Source organism: Ananas comosus, linkage group 8 (genome assembly GCF_001540865.1).
Source record: "Ananas comosus cultivar F153 linkage group 8, ASM154086v1, whole genome shotgun sequence".
In the NCBI taxonomy this organism is placed as follows: Eukaryota; Viridiplantae; Streptophyta; class Magnoliopsida; order Poales; family Bromeliaceae; genus Ananas; species Ananas comosus.
In genome coordinates, this window is record NC_033628.1 from 6,713,833 (window position 1) to 6,735,565 (window position 21,733).

General features: G+C 40.5%; 1 long non-coding RNA gene and 2 pseudogenes across 1 annotated transcript; 1 reads left to right on the top strand and 2 right to left on the bottom strand.

Annotated features, from left to right (window-relative positions):
- Window positions 1,312-4,451, top strand: LOC109713713 (annotated as a pseudogene).
- Window positions 3,838-5,971, bottom strand: LOC109714594 (annotated as a pseudogene).
- Window positions 19,367-20,542, bottom strand: LOC109714282. The gene is made up of 2 exons (XR_002217301.1): window positions 20,260-20,542; window positions 19,367-20,009 (listed from the first exon to the last, which is right to left on the bottom strand). It is a non-coding gene; the product is annotated as an uncharacterized LOC109714282 (long non-coding RNA).

A 21,733-nucleotide genomic window follows, 5' to 3' on the forward strand; every position in this document is an offset into this window, starting at 1 on the left:
CCAACTTTAACTTTTTAGTTACAAAATTTATTTATAGGATAGCTATCAAAACTATTAAGTTAATTGAATTTTTAAATAAAGTAATTAGAATAATTTAATCCTATAAATATTGAAAGTTAAGAAAATATTAATAAAAATTTATTTTTATAATGTAATAAGATTGCTTTATAATTTTTTTTTAACTTCTTTAGCTATAATTTTAAAATTTTAAAATTTTAATAAATATGCATATTTTAATTGGTTGACATTTTATGTACCCACCACGAAGCTTGGGTCCTATATTAGTTAGTCTCTAAACTTTCACGGATATAATAGTTTCACACATATAATTTTAAAAAAATTTTTTATTTATGTGGGCTCATTTTATTGAAATGTATTATGTAATGTCACTATGTCAGGTTGTATAAATTATTTTCCTTTGCTTAATTATCATCTTAAAGGGCATGCTTCCCAATATTATATTTTATCCTTTTCTTTTTCTCTTTTTGTCTTTAAAATTTTGAAGTCTCAATTTGTTTAGATAAAAGCCGGATATTTTGATAATCCTAACATTTTTAGTAGTTTTTAATACTTTAGCAGAATATTTGTGAAACAATTTTCTATAATGTACAATATTTTTATAACAAAATTAATTAAATACTCTGTGTAACTTTTTCTAACAACACAATACTATACGTTTGTTTGGATGAAAGTGAGGTGGAAGTGGAGAGGAAGTTGTTTTCGCCATAAACGATCACTTCTTTTGTTTGATTTGCCGTAAAAATTTTATGGTCGAAACTCGAGTTAATCTGAAACGGCGTAATTGACGTGGGCCGACGTCAATTACGATAAAAAAATGTGAAAAAAAATAATAAAATAATATACTAGGTAAAGATAGTTATATTTAAATATAATTAATTATGATAATACTTGCTTCTTTATTCATTTTGCATATTTAAAATATGATAAAAATTAATTAGTTAAATTTTAATATTTTATTTAATTATTTATTTTGTATAATTAAAATATAATAAAAATTGATTAATTAAGTATTAATATTTATTTTACTTTATAATTTTATTGTTGTATTACTAAAATTTATATATAAAAAAATAATTTAATTATTTTAAATTAAATTATATTTATTTTATTCTATTTTGTTAAATTATTTATAAATTATAGTTTTACATCATACACATAAACTACTAAAGCTTTACTTTTATAACTACAAAATAAAGAGTAAAAAAAATAAATTTTATTTTAATCTAAAATTCAGTTTAGGTCAAACAAATACGCTATCTGTCTTCACGCGAGCGGAGGCAAAGAGGGACACTCGGCCGCTGTTAGTAATTTTAGAAACGCGAATTTGTATTTTGTAAGACGTAAGTGGAGCGTGAGCGTAAGGGAGAAAATTTTCTCTTCTGTCAGTGCAAGGCGGGAATGATGACGATTCCTAAGCAATGGGATGGGACGATTCGTGGCCGTGGGAATCGAATGAGATCTTCTCTAACTCCTCTCCTCCCACCGACCAAATCCACCCACAGCGGCCAATGCTGCTCCATCCTCGTCGACCTCCTCGATCGATGCCGCTCGCCACCTCCCTCTCTCCGCACCGTCCGCTCGCTCCATGCCCGTCTCCTCCTCTCTGGTGGGGGTGGGGGTGGGGACCACCCCGCCCTCCTCGTCAAGCTCAACCGCGCCTACGCCGCCTGCGGCGACCTGTCCTGTGCCCGCCTCCTCTTCGACTCTGTGCCCGGGCCCCTCAATAACACCGTCTTCTTCAACGTCATGATCCGCTCCTACGTCTTCCACAGTCGCCCCCGCGACGCCCTCCGCCTCCTCTCCTCCATGTCCTCTGGCCCCGGCCCTCGCCTCGGCCCCAACCACTACACCTACCCCTGCGCCCTCAAGGCCTGCTCCGACGCCGCCGACCTCCTCGCTGGCCTCCAGCTCCACGCCGCCGTCGCCTGCCTCGGCCTCGACGCCAACCTCTTCATGGGGAACGCTCTCATCACCATGTACGCCCGCTGCAGCCGCTTCGACCACGCCTTTTAGGTCTTCACGGAGATGCCCCGCCGGGATGTCGTCTCCTGGAACGCCATGATCGCCGGCTTCACGCGCGAGAGGCGCTTCGACCGCTCGATTGCGGTCTGCAGGGAGATGGCGGTGCTGTGTGGGCCGACGCCCGATGCCGGGACTCTAGCCAGCGTACTCCCTGCGATGGCGGACACCGCGCCCGCGGACATCAGCCTCGTCCGAGATCTGTTCGATGAAATGCCTACCAAGGGTTCGATCGCCTGGAATGCCATGATCGCTATCTATTCCAATCACTCCATGGCTAAGGAAGCTGTTGATCTCTTCGCGCAAATGGAGAAGGCCGGGCCGGAACTCGATGCCTTGATGCTAGCTAGCGTGCTTCCCGCCTGCGGGCAGCTCTCGGCATTTGGATTAGGGAAGCGAATCCATGAAATCATTAAGAGAAAGGGAGTGCGCCCCAATATGGTGCTCGAGAATGCTCTGATGGATATGTACGCAAACTGTGGATGCTTGAAGGATGCACGACACGTGTTCGACGGAATGCGCGTGCGTGATGTCATGTTGTGGGCTTCAATCATCTCGGCATATGGTATGCATGGGCGTGGGAAAGAAGCTATTGTCCTTTTTGAAAAGATGCAAGAATCGGGAGTAGAACCCGATTCCATAGCCTTTGTTTCGCTTCTTGCTGCATGTAGCCACGCCGGCTTTCTAGAAGAGGGAAGGTGCCTCTTCCATTCTATGACCAATAAGTATCGGATTGTTCCTAGAATCGAGTACTATGCTTGCATGGTGGGTCTTCTAGGGCGTGCCGGCTGCATCGAAGAAGCTTATGGTTTCATCACAAAGATGCCGATTCAACCAAATGAGAGAGTGTGGGGAGCTCTACTGGGTGCCTGTCGTGTTCATTCTAATATGGAGATCGGGTTGCTTACCGCTGATGAGTTGTTCAAATTGGTCCCTGAGCAATCTGGATATTATGTCCTGTTATCTAATATTTATGCTAGAGCGGGGAGATGGGAGGAAGTAACATCGGTGAGGAGTGTCATGGTGGACAAAGGCATCAAGAAAGTGCCAGGGTGTAGCAACGTTGAGCTAGGGAGTAAGGTCCATACGTTTCATGTTGGTGATCAGTCACATCCGCAGTCAAAAATGATTTATAGAAAACTTGATGTTTTATTAGGAAGGATGAAGGAATTGGGTTACGTTGCTGCGACTGAGTCCGCACTTCATGATGTTGAGGAGGAAGACAAGGAGAGTCATCTTACTGTACATAGTGAAAAACTGGCCATCGCCTTTGTCTTAAGTAATACTGGTTGAGAGACGCCCATTAGGATAATGATGAATCTCAGGATTTGTGGAGATTGCCATCATTTTGCCAAGCTTGTTTCTACCATCGCTGAGTGGGAGATCATCATTAAGGACACTAATAGGTTTCACCATATTGAGAATGGGGTTTGCTCCTGTCGAGATTACTGGTGATATCCAATAATCCCTCCCCATTTTGCAACATCCATGATCCGAAGACCTTCTGTGTTGATCAAGAAGCTAATGGTGAGGAAAGGTTGATTTTCGCTCCTCAATCGAACAATAGCGAGATGCTGCTTTGCGACTCTTTTGGCTGATGTTTCATACAGAGGGTGAGCTATAGTTTGTGCATCTCTCGCAAACTGTCTGAGAAGGATACGTTGCAAACCAGAATTAGTGGAGCTGTTCAATTCGAACTTTAGCATAAAGAACTCTTCGGTATATTATCCAATAAACTCCATAAAAGTTCCGCTGTCATAGATGCCAGAATGGTTGTGGATATTCATTCAGTGCTGATTATAGAACTAGCGGCAGAGGATCTTTGACATTCCCAAAGATGTCTATTCCTGGCATTTATTATACAAATCGATTTTGAATGGAAGGAAAGCAGCTTTTACTGTCAATCAGGTCTCTTCTTCATAATGTGTTTCAGACTTTCAATAACCAGGAAAGGAAGGCAAAAGGTTTTCGTGAAATCCTTAATTGGCCTTTTGTTATTGGCTTCAATTCAAGTATTGTTTTCTATAGCATTTACCGCGATCAAATGAACCGCTGTGTGTTGCATATTTTGTAGCAAGGCCCGCAAAGGTGCAGTTCCAAAAGCCAATGAAAAGCTGTACAGTAGCTGTCTTCCGTCAGTTTTGGAGCTTGTCTGCGACCACGAATGACATACCTCGCACGGTTGATCTTATTTTGATTTTTACCGAGGGGTAGTATTCATGATTCAGATTAATATTTAAATATGTATGGGAATTAGGTATTGTGGATTCATGGCTTCCAATAAACGCAAGCGTTTATTGTTAATTACCCCTACAAAGTGTTAGGGCACCTTCGATTAAGAAACCTTTGTAATGCTGTGATTGAATAAAAGATGAATTTTATAACATAATTCAGTATGACGGTTGATTGAATTTGATTCTGAATCAAAGTGTATGATCAAATTGATTTGATTGGGCTTCATATGTTTCAGTGCTTAACAATATTGTTCACCCTAAGGTGAAAGGTTGGTTAAATTCCCTATATATACATTGGAATTTAATCAGATTTGATTCAAATTAAACTCTAATTAAATGAATTAGAGTTTGATTTAGTTAATTGAACTTTAAATATATGTGATAAAGTCCAATGGGATTTGATTTAAGCTTTCATCCTAGATGTATATGTTNAGATGACGATCTTCGCCGGTCCTCGATCGATAGGAATCCTCCAATCGACCTTGCCGCAACTCCTCGCAGCGTCAATGCCTCAATTCCTCGAAGCGTCCACCGAATCCTCGGCTTCACGCGAGATCCACGCGTCGAACCTCCTTCCGGAGCTTGTAGAATCGAAGATTTGTGATGATTTAACCTTTTAATACCATAAGCTATGAGGGTTCACCTTTAATCAAACATGCTCTTGATTCTCGTATGGATTATCGAGTAAAAACGAAGAATCAAGCCGATTGTTGATTGTTGGAAACTCGTTATGTGAATCAAAGCATTGAAACGAAGAAAAATAAGTTTCTAGGGTTTTGAATCAGTAAAAATTCAAAGTCTTAAACTTTTAGATGACCCACATAGCTTATTTATATGTTTAGAAGACTTAGAAGTAGACTAGGATTGCAAAAACTCTTTTTTAAAAACCTGTGTCGTCCTCAGAGACCGGTCCTCTCGAGGAAACCGGTCTGTGAGAGACCGGTCTCTCAAGTGAGGAACCGGTCCCTCGCTGCGTGACCAAAATCACAACGTTCGGGAACCGGTCTCTCAAGCTTGAGACCGGTCCCTTGCTGCGCGACAGAAATACCAATGTTCGGGAACCGGTCTCTCATCACAGGGGACCGGTTGCATCAAGGTTCACGCAGTGAGGACCTTAGGGGAACCGGTCTCTTGAACTCTGAGACCGGTCCCAGAACACAGAAAAGTTCAGTAAAATAGTTTTAACACCATCTAAGCCTTCTGAACTTCTTCTAACTAGGTATCTTCACCAAAAATGATCTTTTCTTCATACCTTAGGTGTCGAGCTTTCCGAATGAGTCTTATTTCTTCAATTTGAATCTTTTCTTCAAAACTTCTGCGATCAACTCTTCAAGACTCCAACCAACTTTACGAAATTCGCCAACCTATAAAATCCTTAACAGCGATGACCTCGGGGTCCCTCTCGAAGCGTGCCTCCTCGAACTCGCGGCGCACGTTGGCACGGAGGCCACATCGCGCCACGGCACGCCGCGCGCGTCGGGCCACGCGAAGAAGCGCGTCGCGCGGAGGGAGTTGCGGTAGAGCGCCAGCGCCTCGTGCCGCGTGCTCGTGAGCCGCGGCCGCAGCCGCAGCGCGAGCTCCTCGTCGTCGTCGTCGTCGTCGTCGTCCCCGCCGCCGTGGCTAATTGTCGTCTTCTTCTTCTTCGCAAGGTGGCGATTCAGGAGCTCGTCGATGGTGTCTCGGCCTTCGTGGAGGGATCAGAGGAGGAATTTGGGCACGATCGCCATGGTTCGGCAAAGGGTTTGACGGGAGAGAGAGAGAGAAAGAGAGAGAGAGAGAGGAGGCGCTTTGCTCCTCTTTTCTCTTCTTCTTTTTTTTATTATATATTCTTTTTATTACGGAATCCGGTGGATTTTTTTTTTTGAATTGATCTTCAGGTTTCAAAAACTCTTCCCTTCCAATTGAGGTCCAACGATATTTATGGATTTTTTTTTTTTAACGTGCGGATGATGGGGGTGGAAATAGTGGGACGTGGTTAGTTACGCTGGGATTGTGGGATATGGGTTGTTACGATAGTATCGTAGGATGTGGGAGATTTTTTTTTTGACAATCGTGGGATGACGGGTGGGATTGTGGGATGATGGGTGGTTACGATGGGATTGTAGGAATATTACGAATTAATCCTTTCTCTTTGCTCATATTATATTTTAGTTAAAATAATAAAATATTATATGATTAAAGCGGAGCATCTTGTAAATACATGAAAGGGAAAGGACTAATATGCTATTTGTAATACCCGTTCGCACCTACGAGAACGTCCCACTTTCCGTAACCTATGTATCTGGTGCATGGGACCACGTTCAAAATTTGAACTTAAATTTTATCCGTGCACCTGGTGCATGGATCATCTCATACGCCATCTTTTTATTATTATTTTTTTTCTTTTTTTTTTTTCTTTCTTCTTCCTCTTTCATTCCTCTCTCTTTTTTTTTTATGCTTCAACAGAGCTGTTAAGATTCGACTATAGAAAGTATAAATAGTTTCTAGCAGAGGTGAACCATCTTAATCCATTCTGATAAGGTACTATTTCCAGAAGTAAATTAGGTAGTTTGCAATTGCAGAAGCAGTTAATTTGTAAATGAAAATAGTGCTAAGCGCAAGCAGTCGGGTGCCTTTTGTAAGGTACCGGACTTCAAAAATTATGAAGTTACGGTGTACATTTAGTTGGAAAGCTATTTGAATGGTTCCGGTGAAGTTCCGGTGAAGTTCGAAAGCATTTGGGCGTGTCGGTGAGCGCCGGGCACGAAAACGTAACTCGAAAAGCTATGTTGGAACGCGAATTAAATTCGGCATCAGTGTGGATTAAAAGATGATGTAATTACGCTCGGAAACATGTTTTGAGAGTCTCCGTTCGATTTGAAATGAATCGGAGACCAAACGAGTGAAAACAAACGAAAACGGAGGAAAGCTGAAATTTGGCTAAGTCTGGGCTGGAGGACCTATGGGGTCCGGTCCCTCAGCCAAGGACCGGTCCTCCGGGGTCTGGTCCCTCATGCAAGGACCGGTCCCCGTAGCCCGAAAATGCCCAGTTCAGGACAATGCATTGTTTGGAGAGTTGAGGGCCTTTTGTGCAATTTTGCACTTATGAGAGGGTATAGAGGTGGAGTTCTCTCCATCTCTCTCTCATTTTCCACCTTTAGCCATAAAAACACACACACACTCTCTCTCTCTCTCTCAGCTCTCTCATTCTCTCTATCTAAGGAGGAAGCAAGGGAAGGAGATGGTGGAGGAGAAGGCTTGAAGAAGGAGCTCTACTTCTTCTTCTTCTTTTGGTCCATTGGAGCAAGCTTGGAGGTAAGCTTTTGGAACTCTCTCATGGTGATTTCTTAGGGTTTGATTTAAATACTCTAAGAGTGGATTTAGTTGGAACCCTAGGAGCTAGTAAGATGCTAATTGCTTGAATCTAAGATCCATTTGAGGTGTTCTCGCAATAGTGAACACCCCGGGCTCCAAAGTGGGGGTTTTGTGAAAGATTAGGGTTTGATCTAAATTTACCCTATAGAAACCTAATTGCTAGGTATACGAACGCGTTGGCAAAGTCGGTTCGGCGATTCGTCGAGCCTACGTGAAGTTATGGGGAAAAAGGACTATTAGAGCTTCGTTTCCGCCTGGAAGGCCGAGGCGATGTCCAAAAAACACGAGAACGGATCCGAAGCACCGTGGCGGCTAGTTGTAGACCTTAAATCTTCGGATTGTGGATTGGTGATCGTTCGGTGGCTGAGTGCGAGTTCGAGCTGAACCGGGCGGCGGGTGCCGCGGGTGGCCGATTGCAAGTGACTACAAGCAATCGGAACGCGATAATAGGTGGGTTGTGCTTACCGAAGCGACTAGGTCGCCTCCATGTCAAAGTGGAGTATAAGTTCTTGTTGATGCATATGTATGGGCACGATGGCATTGCAATTCTGCTAGATAGAAATGTATGCATGTAAACCTAATTACTTGGTTTAGAGATTTGTGCATGTGAATTTACATGCTAGATGGAGAATGTATATGCATGATAGCATCATATGAATCATACTAGATGATAGTTGATTATGCTAGTTGATAATGGCATATTGATGCATGGAAAATATATGCTAGTGATAGTTTCATGTTGATATGCAATAGAACATGCTAGAGCATATAAGTAAATAGTAACATGTTACAGATCATGTTAGAAGGAACATACATGTTGGCATTGTTAGCATGTGATAGAGAATATGTAAGTATAGAAACTCGATGTGGACAATTAGGTGTCGAATAGATCGAGTGTCATCGAACCTAGTGTTATTAAGCATAGATCGGATATGAACCTAGTGTCGTGAACCTAGGACGGATAAGAATGACATAGAACCTAGTGTTATGGAACATAGGTTGAAAATGAACCTAGAGTCAATTAGATCTAGGTGAGTGGCATTAACTTAGTGTCGTGAACATAGGTTGCGGATTGAACCTAGAGTTAAGTAAATCTAGGTTATGTGGTAAAGGCATTGAACCTAGAGTCAATTGGACCTATGGTGGAAAGTACATTGGACCTAGATAGGTTGATATTATAGGGTTTGAGACTATCCTAGAGACTTGGAAAGTGGATTCCGGAATCCCAGGATTGTGAACTCAATAGTTCTAGAGCAGTGGGGGCTGTGTGGCATGTTTCTTTTCGACTAGAAGAACTTCGAGGATGAGCTTCAGGTTGGTTCGAGGCTGCGGGTTGTGTGTGGCAAGTTCCCCTCCCGCTGGCAGAATCATGATTCGTTAGGGTGTGTGTGGCATGCTCCCCTCCCTATCGAGGGTCTTGGTGTAACACACTGGACCTTTGCAAATTGCGAGGTTCGAGTGTTCGAGCTGTGTGCTGAGCAATTCCAGATTTTCTGGTGGGTCGTTGACAGTGTTCCGACCTATGGCTCGCATCCCGAGAAGTGAGGTTTAAAGCCGAGCACGAAAACCCAAAAAATCGGATTTTTGGTTAGCTCTCGGGTTGCCTTCAGAGGGCTGTGTACCGGTACGGGANATGTTAGAGACATGAGGATTGGATATTTGAGACTTGGACTATGCTTGCTTGCCATTTGTGCTCATTCGCACATGCTTGTGAGGGTCGCTCCCTACAAGCCGGCACTCCGGAGTTAGCCTACGCGACTTTTGATCGCTCGTGCGGTATTGAGAAGCCTACGGGGTCGAGTGGGACAGACACATTCCACGAGTAGGAATGTCGGGCTACCACAGGCACTTAGGCGGCACAAGCTGGACTACCTTGGGTAAGTCCCTAATTGGAAATGGGAATCGACACGGGGTTGAGGATGAATGATCACTACTAGATAGACTTAGTAGTTGGGTTACATTACATGCTTTTAGCATAGTGTGAGACATGTAGTATACGTGGTTGCCATATTAGAACTACAACATTATGTATTGACAAAGGTTAACAACATTAAACTAGTGTGATTGGACTTAATTGTAATGATAGAATAGATGTACATTTTGGTTGACATCATGCTTAATTGAGACACAGTAGACTAGCATTTCATTTATGCTTTCTTTCAGCAGTTTATGTATATGCTCCTTATTGCTTTTATTATTATCGTTACTTACCCTTGTTTTTGGGGCCTAGTGGAGCAAGAGCTGAGGTCAGTAATTGCCCACTGGGAACTATAAATTATAGTTCTCACGCCCTCTTTTCTCGATGTTTTTCAGAGCCTTCCACTCAGGGAGAGGCCAGGGATCGCGGAAAGGGTATCGCCTCGGGCTAGCGTGCTTACCGAGGGATCGTTCGATAGGTGGTCTACCTCTCGTGTTATCTTTTTGTGAGAGGTTGAGAGTTGTACCCGTATATGCATAGAGACCACCATTTTTGTACTAGAGACAGATATTGTACTACTTATGTTTTTCTTTATTGTCTATCCTTATCTGTTTACTTTGGTGTAGATGATAGAACTTTACTCGCTCTGATATCATTAGTTGCTGGTTATTTCACTCCTTTTATTTGTTCTATTTCCTACTTTTCTTCCGCTTTTATTGTAGACGCCTTATATGTGTAGACATATGGCGGGTCTGGGCACGCTACCGGGAGGGCCTCCGCCGGTCCCGGGGCGTGACACTTGGCTTGCGGGTTGTGTGTGGCATGTTCCCCTCCCACCGGAAAGATTCCTGACCACGGGTGTACGCAGCTCTAGGCGACCCGTCGACGACGTGGATTGTGGATTGAAGGCTTAGGTGTATTCGAGTGTTCCTTCACCTCGAGCCGGACAGAGCGCGGATTATCCGTAGTTGATTGACTCGAGGCCAAGTCGGGTGGCTAGCTTGAATAAGGTAGACGAAACCTTAAGGGCTAGTGGTGAATAGCATGATCTAAGGTAATAGAAACTTTAGAAGCTAGATGGATGTGAGCTAGATAGCGAGATAGAAGTAGAATTGGTGAATCTACTTATGATGTTGCATCATTGCATGACTCGCATGTAGCATGACATTATTGCATTCGTGAGGCAAAGTATGGTATTGTTAGTTGCATAATTAAGATGTTATATCTATCTGTTTATTGAACTAACCTGTTGTTGCCTTCTTTGGACCTGTTGGTCGAGCTTCTCCCTTGGGTGGCCGTACCCACCGGGAACTATGGAGTTAGTTCTCACCTCACGTTGCTTTGGGGTGTTGCAGGTTCGCACGTGAGCGGCGCGGCGACGTGAGGAAAGGACGTAGCTCCGAAGGTAGCACCCTACCCCGAGACCAGAGATAGCGGTATCTCGAGGTGGTCTAGCTTAGGGGTTAGAAAAGAATGAAACAAACTTGTAATAAATTTGTAATAAATTCTGATTGTATTTGGAAGTTGAATGTAAGCGGGTGAATGCATGTAATAACTTAGCTGTTTATGTTTTTGATACTTCCTTATGCAATCTGTATGTTGAATATCGTTCCTGGTTGAAACCTCTTGTATTGTATTGATTGCGACGCCTAGGACGTACAGGAAAAACTCTGTCCGTTTGGCGGTCTGTCGGCGTACCCGACCCCGATCCCGACCAAATAGGCGGGGCACGGGGCGTGACACTTTTAGTTTATGATAATTATTTAACAGCTCATCTGAACTATTTTCGTTACGATTAAAACAATAAAAATTTATTTGCCAAATATTTGTCTCGAATTATGTATTTTATTATCGTAAAAGTGGCGAATACGTGCATTTAGTGATTGTGCTAGAATTACGGACCTTTTAATAAATTGTATTCAGCTGGTCTTCTTATATGATCTAAACAGAGTTTACCCTTAAAGGGTATTTTTGCAAGTAAACCTATCGGCTTCTTTCTGCCCAAAATTTCAGATCCATCAGACAAATAGGAATATAGCTGGTGTTCTATTGTAAAACTTACAATTATATCAAATATAAGATTTTTTGGAACATTGTTCAATAAACATCATTTCACGTGTATTCCAGCTCCTCTTCTTTTTTTTTTTCTTTTTTTTTTTTTTTTTTTTAAGTAACTGCTTTCAAAGTTCCCCAGTGTTGTTAGCTTGTATGTATTTATCTTGTGTTATTTTGGTCATATTGTCTATTCTTTTTTATTCAACATTGACAAGAAATATCTTCTTATAGGCGGAGGTTTATACTCGGGATATGTAAATAGCAATATTATTCATGCACTAGGTTGATCTGGATCACTAGTAGGGCATGTGTGCTCTGTGGTTGATTGGCACTACTATAGTTAATCATCTTTAGCATTATTTTTGGATAATCATACTCACCTAGGTCTTTAGGCAAGTTATAACATGTTAAAATAATAACACAATCGAGGTGAAGAATAGAGAGTTGTTTCTAAAATCGATCGAATAACATAGTGCAAAGTCTTTTCTCTGTCTGTAATTTGAAAACTAGACAGAATGAAAGCAATGAGGGAATACTTAATTTACAGGATTCGAGATTACATAAGCCCAGGAATTGTGAAGCCAAATTTTATTTTGCCTTCGCTGTGGATCACGAACAGATGCAAAGTGTAAACTCACAGACTTGATTAAAATAAATGTAATATATTAATTGAAAACTAATCACTTACACCAGACTTGATTAAATAAATGTAATAATATTAATTGAAACTAATCATTCACACAGACTTGATTAAAATAAATGTAATTATATTATTGAAAACTAATCACTACCGAAAGTTTTCTTAGAGCCACTCCATTGAACGGTAACTTTGATTGTACTTTTAAATTCGATATATATAATGAAAGAACGACTTATGCATGTAGGGTAAAAAACAATAATTCCGTAAATGCTAATTTATTAGACCTAGGATAGGAGTATGGATGTAAAGAACTTTCTGCAGGAAAAAGAAGCCATAAAGTACAGTGGGATGCTTCAAAATTGTGATGGATCAGGACCGTACCCAAAACGATCAAATAAGTCAAGAGTTTAATCTAACGAATTAACACACAACAAGTAGGGGCTTGGAACGAGCCGAGCTCGAGCGAGTTTTATTTTCAGGCTCAATTCTGCTTGAAATAATTTCGAACCTAATCTAGGCTCAGTGCTCGTTAAATTTATTCGAGCCGAGCTCGATGCGAGTCCTAATTTTCGATCGAGCTGAGCTCGAGCTCTAAACGGCGACTTTGAATTCTCGACATTTATAATCCAATAGTTTAGATTTTTATAGAAACATTATCCTATATTTAATGCAACACTATCCAATAGCTTCAAATACAAAATAATTTTGCAGAAATGTGAGCTAGGGTGACTGCCGCTGACTGGGTGAGGGGTCTGAGAGAGAGGAGATGCATGGGGGGGGACGGGGAAGAGGTGAGGAGAGAGAGGGGAAAAATTTAGGGATTTGGAAATTTGAATGTTATTCTATGTTTTAGTATTATGTGCAACAATGAAGTTGAAAGAGAACGTGCTGTTATGTAAATTTAAAAGTTTGGGCTCAATTGCACGCGTTGTACTTGTTGAGGTTTATTTTATGGGCCAACAATAAATAGCCCAAATTACTTAACGCCTAAACCTTTAACAATTCGAAAGTCTTCAACAACTAAGAAACCAACTACTTACTTTGGTCTTTCCGGATTCAACAAGCAGTGGTTATCACTTTTCTAAAGAAACATCACAGGGCTAGTTACGTGGGCGAAGTCATGGAAGAGAATCAAGTGCAGATAAGAAACCCGTTTCCACCCACAACAGTGCCGAAGTACCACAGAAGTAAGAGATTGGTTGGGAAGTTTCACCTGCACCGAAGCCTTCACCGAATGTAAGGCGATCAAGGCAGTTATTTAGGCTTCCTTAACGAAAAAGAGTAGATAGGGAAGCCGAGTCCCTTAAGGCTATGCGTACCTTGTGCCCATTCCGTTCAACCGAAGACTTATTCTGTATTACAGGACTGTCACCTTGAATAGAGTAATAAAGCACTGGCCGGGCTTATGGCTTTTTTATCTACTGTTGAAAGCTAGTCCTCCAAGCCTGTGCCGAGAGGAGGCCCCCATATTCTGTTCCGAGCGCCGTAGTATGTATATACATATATTCCCGAGCGATAGTAAGCCCTTTGAGCCTAGTCTTCCTTTTCTCTTCCAAATGGTCGAGCAGTGAGCTTGGAGAGTCGAGTCGAGGTAAGGTCAGGAATTCCATTTTGTAGACCAATCCTTCCCTCCCTGCTAATGGTCTTTCCCCTTCGTCCCCTGCTTTTGACTCTGCCTCTGATTCGGTTGGGAGGAGGGCCGGAAAGTATGAAGGGAATGGATGTTTGCCGGGAAAACAACAAATCTATGAATTTTAGTCCTTATTCGATTAACCACCCTAGAAATCAAAAAAGTACACCCCATTTAAAAAGATGAAGGCTAGATAGCGGCCTTAGGAACCTACTTTGGTACCAATGAAGCTTTCACTCTACTCTAGTAGCTTAGACCATAGAGATGACGGAATTTACACCTTTACCAGACTATCAAGTTTCTCCTGTCTGGGGAGCAAGGTCCTTTAAGGACACTGTGTAACAGGGTAAATCTACACCACCAGGTGGAATTGCTGATGGCTTACCCGAGACCGAGACCCCACCTAATCCCCCCGAAAAGGGGATGTGACCATGAAGAGGTTGGGCTGGTTTTGAGCTGCCCTTAGACCGATTCTCTCTTTCGGTAGCAGACACCGAGATAGGCTAGGCTGGGAAACCTTATTCGATACGATAGGACAGGTTTTCAAAGCAAGGCCTGGGTCTAGTGAAGCGCTAAACAATTTTTCTCTTCTTTAGTGTATGACGCTTCAGCTTCTTTGAGAATTCTACTATATATTTAAGTATATTGGCTTTTCTTGACCATTTTTATCATCCTGTGCTAGCACTATTCAATGAAACAGGACATACTCCTACTTGGAGGTGTAATGCAGAAGGCTCAAGATCTCTATTGGAAGGCGTACAAGGTGGACATAGAGAGCAAGATCACCCTTTCCTCGGTTGCTCTCACTATCTTTCGTATGAGCTATTATGATCCAATCAACTGGCCAATCCATATCCCAAGTCAGAACGAGGACACCTTCATTCGTCGTGGTTACTATGATATGCTCTTGCTCCTTGGTCGACTGAAAGCTAGTCTTGTTTGCCCATCGAGCAAAAGATAGGAAGATCTGGATACAGAAACTTCTACAATTGCTAATGCCGGAACATCGCAAAACGGAAGATTCTATGATGCACACATAGACGTAAGTAATTTACTTTTTTTTACACCAATGCTGGATAAGAGAAAAGTGTCCTAAGCTAATGGAGAAATTGACTCTTCCGGGAACCAGTAACGCGTAAACCATGTCAAACCAAGACCGATCAATATCCGAACGGAACGGATTCGAACTTCTCCTAGAATAGTTTCCGGTGCGAAATTCAATTCAATGAGTAATTCAAAGGATAAATTGATTTTTGGTGAATTCGGGAAGGTGGAATGTCAGAGAAATTCAAATGTTGTAACTCCTTTACGATNTTCCCCAGTGTTTGTAGCTTGTATGTATTTATCTTGTGTTATTTGGTCATATTGTCTATTCTTTTTTTATTCAACATTGACAAGAAAATTCTTCTATAGGCGGAGGTTTATACTCGGGAATTGTAAATAGCAATATTATTCATGCACTAGGTTGATCTGGATCACTAGTTAGGGCATGTGTGCTCTGTGGTTGATTGGCACTACTATAGTTAATCATCTTTAGCATTATATTTTGGATAATCATACTCACCTAGGTCTTTAGGCAATTATAACATGTAAAATAATAACACAATCGAGGTGAAGAATAGAGGAGTTGTTCTAAAATCGATCGAATAACATAGTGCAAAGTCTTTTCTCTGTCTGTAATTTGAAAACTAGACCAGAATGAAAGCAATGAGGGAATACTTAATTTACAGGATTCGAGATTACATAAGCCAGGAATTGTGAAGCCAAATTTTATTTTGCCTTCGCTGTGGATCCACGAACAGATGCCAAAGTGTAAAACTCACAGACTTGATTAAAATAAATGTAATAATATTAATTGAAAACTAATCACTTACACAGACTTGATTAAAATAAATGTAATAATATTAATTGAAAACTAATCATTCACACAGACTTGATTAAAATAAATGTAATAATATTAATTGAAAACTAATCACTACCGAAAGTTTTCTTAGAGCCACTCCATTGAACGGTAACTTTGATTGTACTTTTAAATTCGAATAGTATAATGAAAGAAACGACTATGCATGTAGGGTAAAACAATAACTCCGTAAATGCTAAATTTATTAGCCTAGGATAGGAGTATGAGTAAAGAACTTTCTGCAGGAAAAAAGAAAGCATAAAGTACAGGCTGGATCTTCAAAATGTCAATGGATCAGGACGTCCCAACAACTATCAAATAAGTCAAGAGTTTAATCCAACGAATTACACCACACAGAAGTGCAAAAAAGCTACTACACCATAAAGTACGGGCTGGAGTTTCTATGCAGGCCCGCCGGGTGGGAGCCCGGGCGAGGGAGGGGTGACAGAAGCGATTACCATAGGCGGTCAGATGGATAGCCTGGTGGAGACTCCTATGATCTTGAATGATGAAGCGACAAACTCCATGCTGACTTCCGGTGCAAAGATAGGGAAACGAAACATGGTGGGTGCGACATATGCTCACAGGAGGTCGAGCGCACGCCTCGCGAAGTTGCCGGAAACTTCTGTCGTTCAAAGGGCCAAGTCCAGGAAGCTATTTTTGCAGGAAGGATGTAACTCACAATACGTTGTTGGAATCTCTACAGAAGGCAAGTTCCAATAAAATCCGAGCGAGGAGCGCGAAAGTGTGGGGTCAAGATGAGCGAGGAAGAAGCTCTCAGCTTTAAGGAGTTTCTTCTAGGGGCAAACTTAGGTGTTTTGCGGGCTTGGTCTTGTTGCTTTCTATTTTCAAATATTTCGAATTTGTAGTTGGAATGTTTGGGGCCTGAACGACCAAGGCAAGAGAAGTTTGGTGAAATCTGTTGTCTCTTCACTTAGGAGGTGTGTCATTTGTTTTCAAGAAACCAAAGTATGCAATGTGGCTCGTTCGTTTCTGCGTTCGGTGGTTGGTTCATCTATGGACAAATGTGCCTTCATTCCGTCCACGGGTGCATCCGGGGGGCTGATTTCTTGTTGGAACTCTAAATACTACGAACGTTCTGAGGTGATTGTTAGACAATTCTCGCTCACTACTCAGATGAAACACGCTTCTAGTGGTGTCTCGTTCTATCTCACGAATGTCTACGATCCGCCATCGCGGGACGGGAAGGAGGAGTTCTGTATGGAGCTACCTTCACTCAAGAGGGTATGTAGAGGACCGTAGGTGATGTGTGGAGACTATAATATTACCAGATGTCAAGATGAGAGGAGGGGAAGGAATTGGAGCTTGAAGGTTATGTCCCTTTTCTCGGATCTTATTAACGATTTGGAGTTAATTGATTTGCCTATGGGCAATCAACTGTTCACCTGGTCCAACGTGCAAAGTTCACCTACTTTAGCTAAACTGAACCGTTTCCTAGTGTCGACGGAATGGTACCAAACGTTCCCTCTCTCTGAAGTGGTGGCTTTACCTAGAATTACGTCGGATCATACGCCTTGCACCAGCTGCGGATGGAGATTAAAGACCTTGGGAGGTTGTGGGAACAACATCGAGTGCATTAATATTTTGGGGTGGAGTTGGGTGCATGTGTCTTGCTCTCTCTTCTTTCCGTTTACTTGTTATTTTGTTATTTATTTCTTTCTGATTTTCCTTCTCTTTTCTTTTGTGGCCTTGTTGCCACAACCTTGTAGCTAAGTTCATATTCTTATTGAATGAAGCGGTAGCATGCTACCTTCTCTCCAAAAAAGAAATGCTCTTTCCAAATTAAACAACTGCTAGTATATTTTCAATTCTTTAACTAGTAATCAACAAAGGAAGCAAAAAACTGTTAGGAATAAAAAAATTATAAAATGAGATATACTAAAATTTTGCATGTCTAATGAGTCAGATACTCAAGTGCCTTTTTGTTCTCGCAAGCCATAACAACCTATTCATGAAAGCTCTTTGAAATAATTAAGTAAAAGCACGAAAGTAGAAGAAAACAACATTGCTCTTGAAATGAGAACAAAGTAACAATTCGCAAACAACTAAAAGAGAAAGTTATAAACGGTAAAATGTAAAAAAGCATGAATCACTTTTCTAGTGAATAAACTAACTCATGAATGCCAAGTGCTTTGGGGAAGAAGCTTCTTCTCATTACCCAACAGATCAGTGTGATAGGAAACAACAGAATAATACAGTTAACACTTTTAATATTCACACCTAATACATAGCCCTTTTCACTACAACAAAAACGGTCTATAACGACACTTTTAAATGTAGGTACTGTCAAAAAAAAGTGCTGCTAGCTAAAATTACCGACACTTTTAAAAAGTGTTGCTATATGTGGGGTCGCTAGGTCTATAGTGACAGTTAAAGAGTGTCGCTATAACCTAAAAGAGTGCTGCTAATTTACCAACACTTATTTAAGCATTTAGCAACCGCCGAAACTCTATCTCGTTGTCTGTGGTGGCGGAGGAGGACGACAGGAAAGGCTCTTCGTCTAGAATTTCAGTGGATTGAGTGAAGAGAGAAAAAAAGATGGTAATTGATTTTTCTTTTTTTTTCTTTTCTGTTTGTAATCGGGCCAAATGGACTGGGTGTGGTGGGTTGAGTAGAGTAATCTTTTATTTTTGGTTGGATTAGGCTTTATATTTAGGTATTAGTAGATGTTTTTTTAAGTTTTAGCATAAATGAGACACTTACTCAAAAGTGTCCCAAACATGTGTCCCTATAACCTAATTCTGTTGTAGTATCGCCTTAATGTTAGTAACTGAAAGCATGGCAAGAAGTGTTACTTTATAGAAATCTTCTCCAATTATTCTTTGTTTCAAGAAGAGCACTCCGCTAGGATTTTCATTAGTATTTATAAACAACTACAAGAATAATCATGTGACTCACTAAATTAACAATATATGATAGTACATAACGTAAACACAATTAATATATGCTAACATCCCCCTGCAAAATCTGAGAATCCGGTGGTCGGATTTGAAGATTGGTTTGCAATATTATAGAACGGTAAGTAGATAATAGTTCAGTAAAGAAACCAGAAGTTGTTTGTCAAAGGAGGTGTAAAAGAGCTAGAGGTCTCTAGACTAAACTTTTTCACGAATAAAATGATGGCTAATCTTAATGTGCTTAGTCTGAGTGTGTTAAACAGGATTTGCAGTAAGATTGATATTTGCTGGTGCTCATATTGTCACAAGAGATCCGAATGGAATGCCATATATATAAGAACGGTAAGAGCACGAAGAATTCATTGGATCCAAATAACTCGGCGAAAGTAGAAGCAACTTCCCGACATTCAGCTTTGGAGATAGAACGAGAGATGGTACGTACGTTGCTTTTCCGCAGACCAAGAAAATTAAGTCCAAAAAGAACACAAAAACTAGGTGTAGAACGACGCATATCAGGACAAATTAGTGCAATATGCATATGAGTAGGCTATAATAGAAGGGTTAGAACACCCAGAGAAGTGAAGTCCCTGTGATAACATCCCAGAAACATAACAAAGTATTTGCTCAGCAGCTTGCAATGAGGCTTGCATGGTTGATGTCGAAACTGACCAACAAAATTAACAAAATAAGAAATATTTGGTCCAGTGAAGATTGGATACCAAAGAGCACTAATCATTTGATGATAAACATAGAGGTCATCCGGCAAGGTTCCCTCATGAACAGGCTAATGAGTGTTAGAGGAAAAAGGACTAGCAAGTGACTTGCTAAAAAAGAGACCATGATGGTCCAACAACTGTTTAGCATATTTTTGTTGAGTTAGATATAGATCTGAAATAGATTATGTGACCTCAACCCTTATAAAATAATAAAATGGACCCAAATCCATCACAGCAAACTCCTTTTGTAACCCTAAATCCTCATAGTTCCACCTAAAGTTGAAAAACTCACAATCCTTTTGAGTCCAATGCGCTTAACAAGATCAAATTGCGCTCTAATATCAGTCGCTGCTAGCGATCGGTAACACCATTCTCTAATGTTGCTCTCTTGCGAGAATCGGTAAACTTGTTCTCTGACATCGATCTCTCCCGAGATCTGTAACCCTGTGCTCTGATGTCAATCTTTGTGCTGATCGGAAACCTTGATCTTCGATACCAATTGTTGAGAATCCGCAACTTGGTTTTGATACCAATTGTTGAGAATCCGTAACTTGTTGTGATTTCTGAAAATTTAGTACTCGCCCCGAAACCGATTCTTTGGATTCTGCATAAGAAAGCATCAAATCATATTTTTACCATAAAACTGTCTTCTCAGTAAAAAAAAACCAGCACAACCACAAAAGGGAAAAACCAAACAGAATCTACCAAGGTCGAAGAACTTCCTATGACAATATTGTCATCAATATAGTGAAAAAGAATAAAAACACCCCTGGAGTATCTTCTAACAAACATGGAGGATCAAATTTACTACAAAGAAGCCAAGTTCTTAAAGAAATGAAGAAAAATGTCGATACCTGCTTATGGTGCTTGTTTGAGCCTGTAGAGAACCTTCTTCAACCGACACACTTGATTTGGAAATGATGGATGAACAAATTCTGGTGGTTCCCTTTATGTAAACCTCCTTAGAAAGAAGACCATGAAGAAAGGATTTTTGCACATCTAGTTATTGAAGGTTCCGACCATAGAAAAGAGTTACAGATATGATGATGCGAATGGTAGTGGGCTTGACTATAGGAGAGTCTTATCAAAGTCAATGCCCTACAGTTGTTTATAAACTTGAGCAACCAAACGAGCTTTATATCTTTCAATGGACCCATCAGTGCTTTGCTTAACTATATAGACCCATCAGTACCAAATAAGATTAACTGAAGCAGGATGTGGAACCAACTCCCAATTAAAATTGTCTAGTACAGCCCTGTAAGTTAGGACGAATCTCGTCTACTTAAAGTTATCATAATATCTGAACTTCATAACTAGTTCATAACTGACTTCTAACTTGTCAATAGTTAGATCAAATATGTAGAGATAGTGAAAGTTGGAACAATCTTCAACCCTAATCCGGCAGAATGGAACATAATAAAGGACCCTGGGCAAAAATTATTTTACTAGAAATGTTAGCTTAGCAGGTGATGCAGGACGGGTCAAACCTATCCTACATGTAAAACTCCTTAGATGTGGTAGACAAAAATTTTGCTAAGATAAAATTAAACGAGCAAATATATATATATATATATATATATATATATTTATTTAAAGAAATGAATGTTCGAAAAGAAAATTAATAAAGTAAGAAAAGTTGATCAGATAGGCGATTGTACCATACGACATCCAGCGAATGCATGATTAAACTATNAGCAGGTTAGCTTCTTGACCAACAAGAGCATATCTAGATACTGGCCAGAAAATCATATCATTGATACCCATACACTATATGAAGTTTTCAGAATCACAACCCAACAACAGTTTAAGAAGTACAATCCCAAACATTATTTTCCATATTATTTAAGGATAATCAGATTCAAAACATCTGGTGATATTGATCCAAACTATTCAAAAAGAACTTTGTCACTACCTTAGAATACTGTTACGCTACAAATATGCAACATGTCAAACTTGAAAAGCTTCGTAGTAGGAAATTCAAATAAAACCCCGTAGCAAATTAAGAAATTGTTTATTTGGCATCTATTAACATGCAAACATTGATACATCATAAGTTACAATCGCCTTGAATTAGAACACTTCTATATGTAAAGCGCAACAACTGGATCAGCGTCCATTTTATCTACATTTGTAATTCTTGATATTATACTATTTTGACTTATTAATTCGATTTCTAATTTATCAAACATATATTTGATTGGACCTAAAGTAGCTATGAACATTTAAGTGATCATAAATTTAACAATTCAGACGACAAAAACGTGTCCTTAGTTAATCAAGTTGGCTCAAGTAAGAAACAAATATTGAGTTCTAACTGGAAACTCAGAT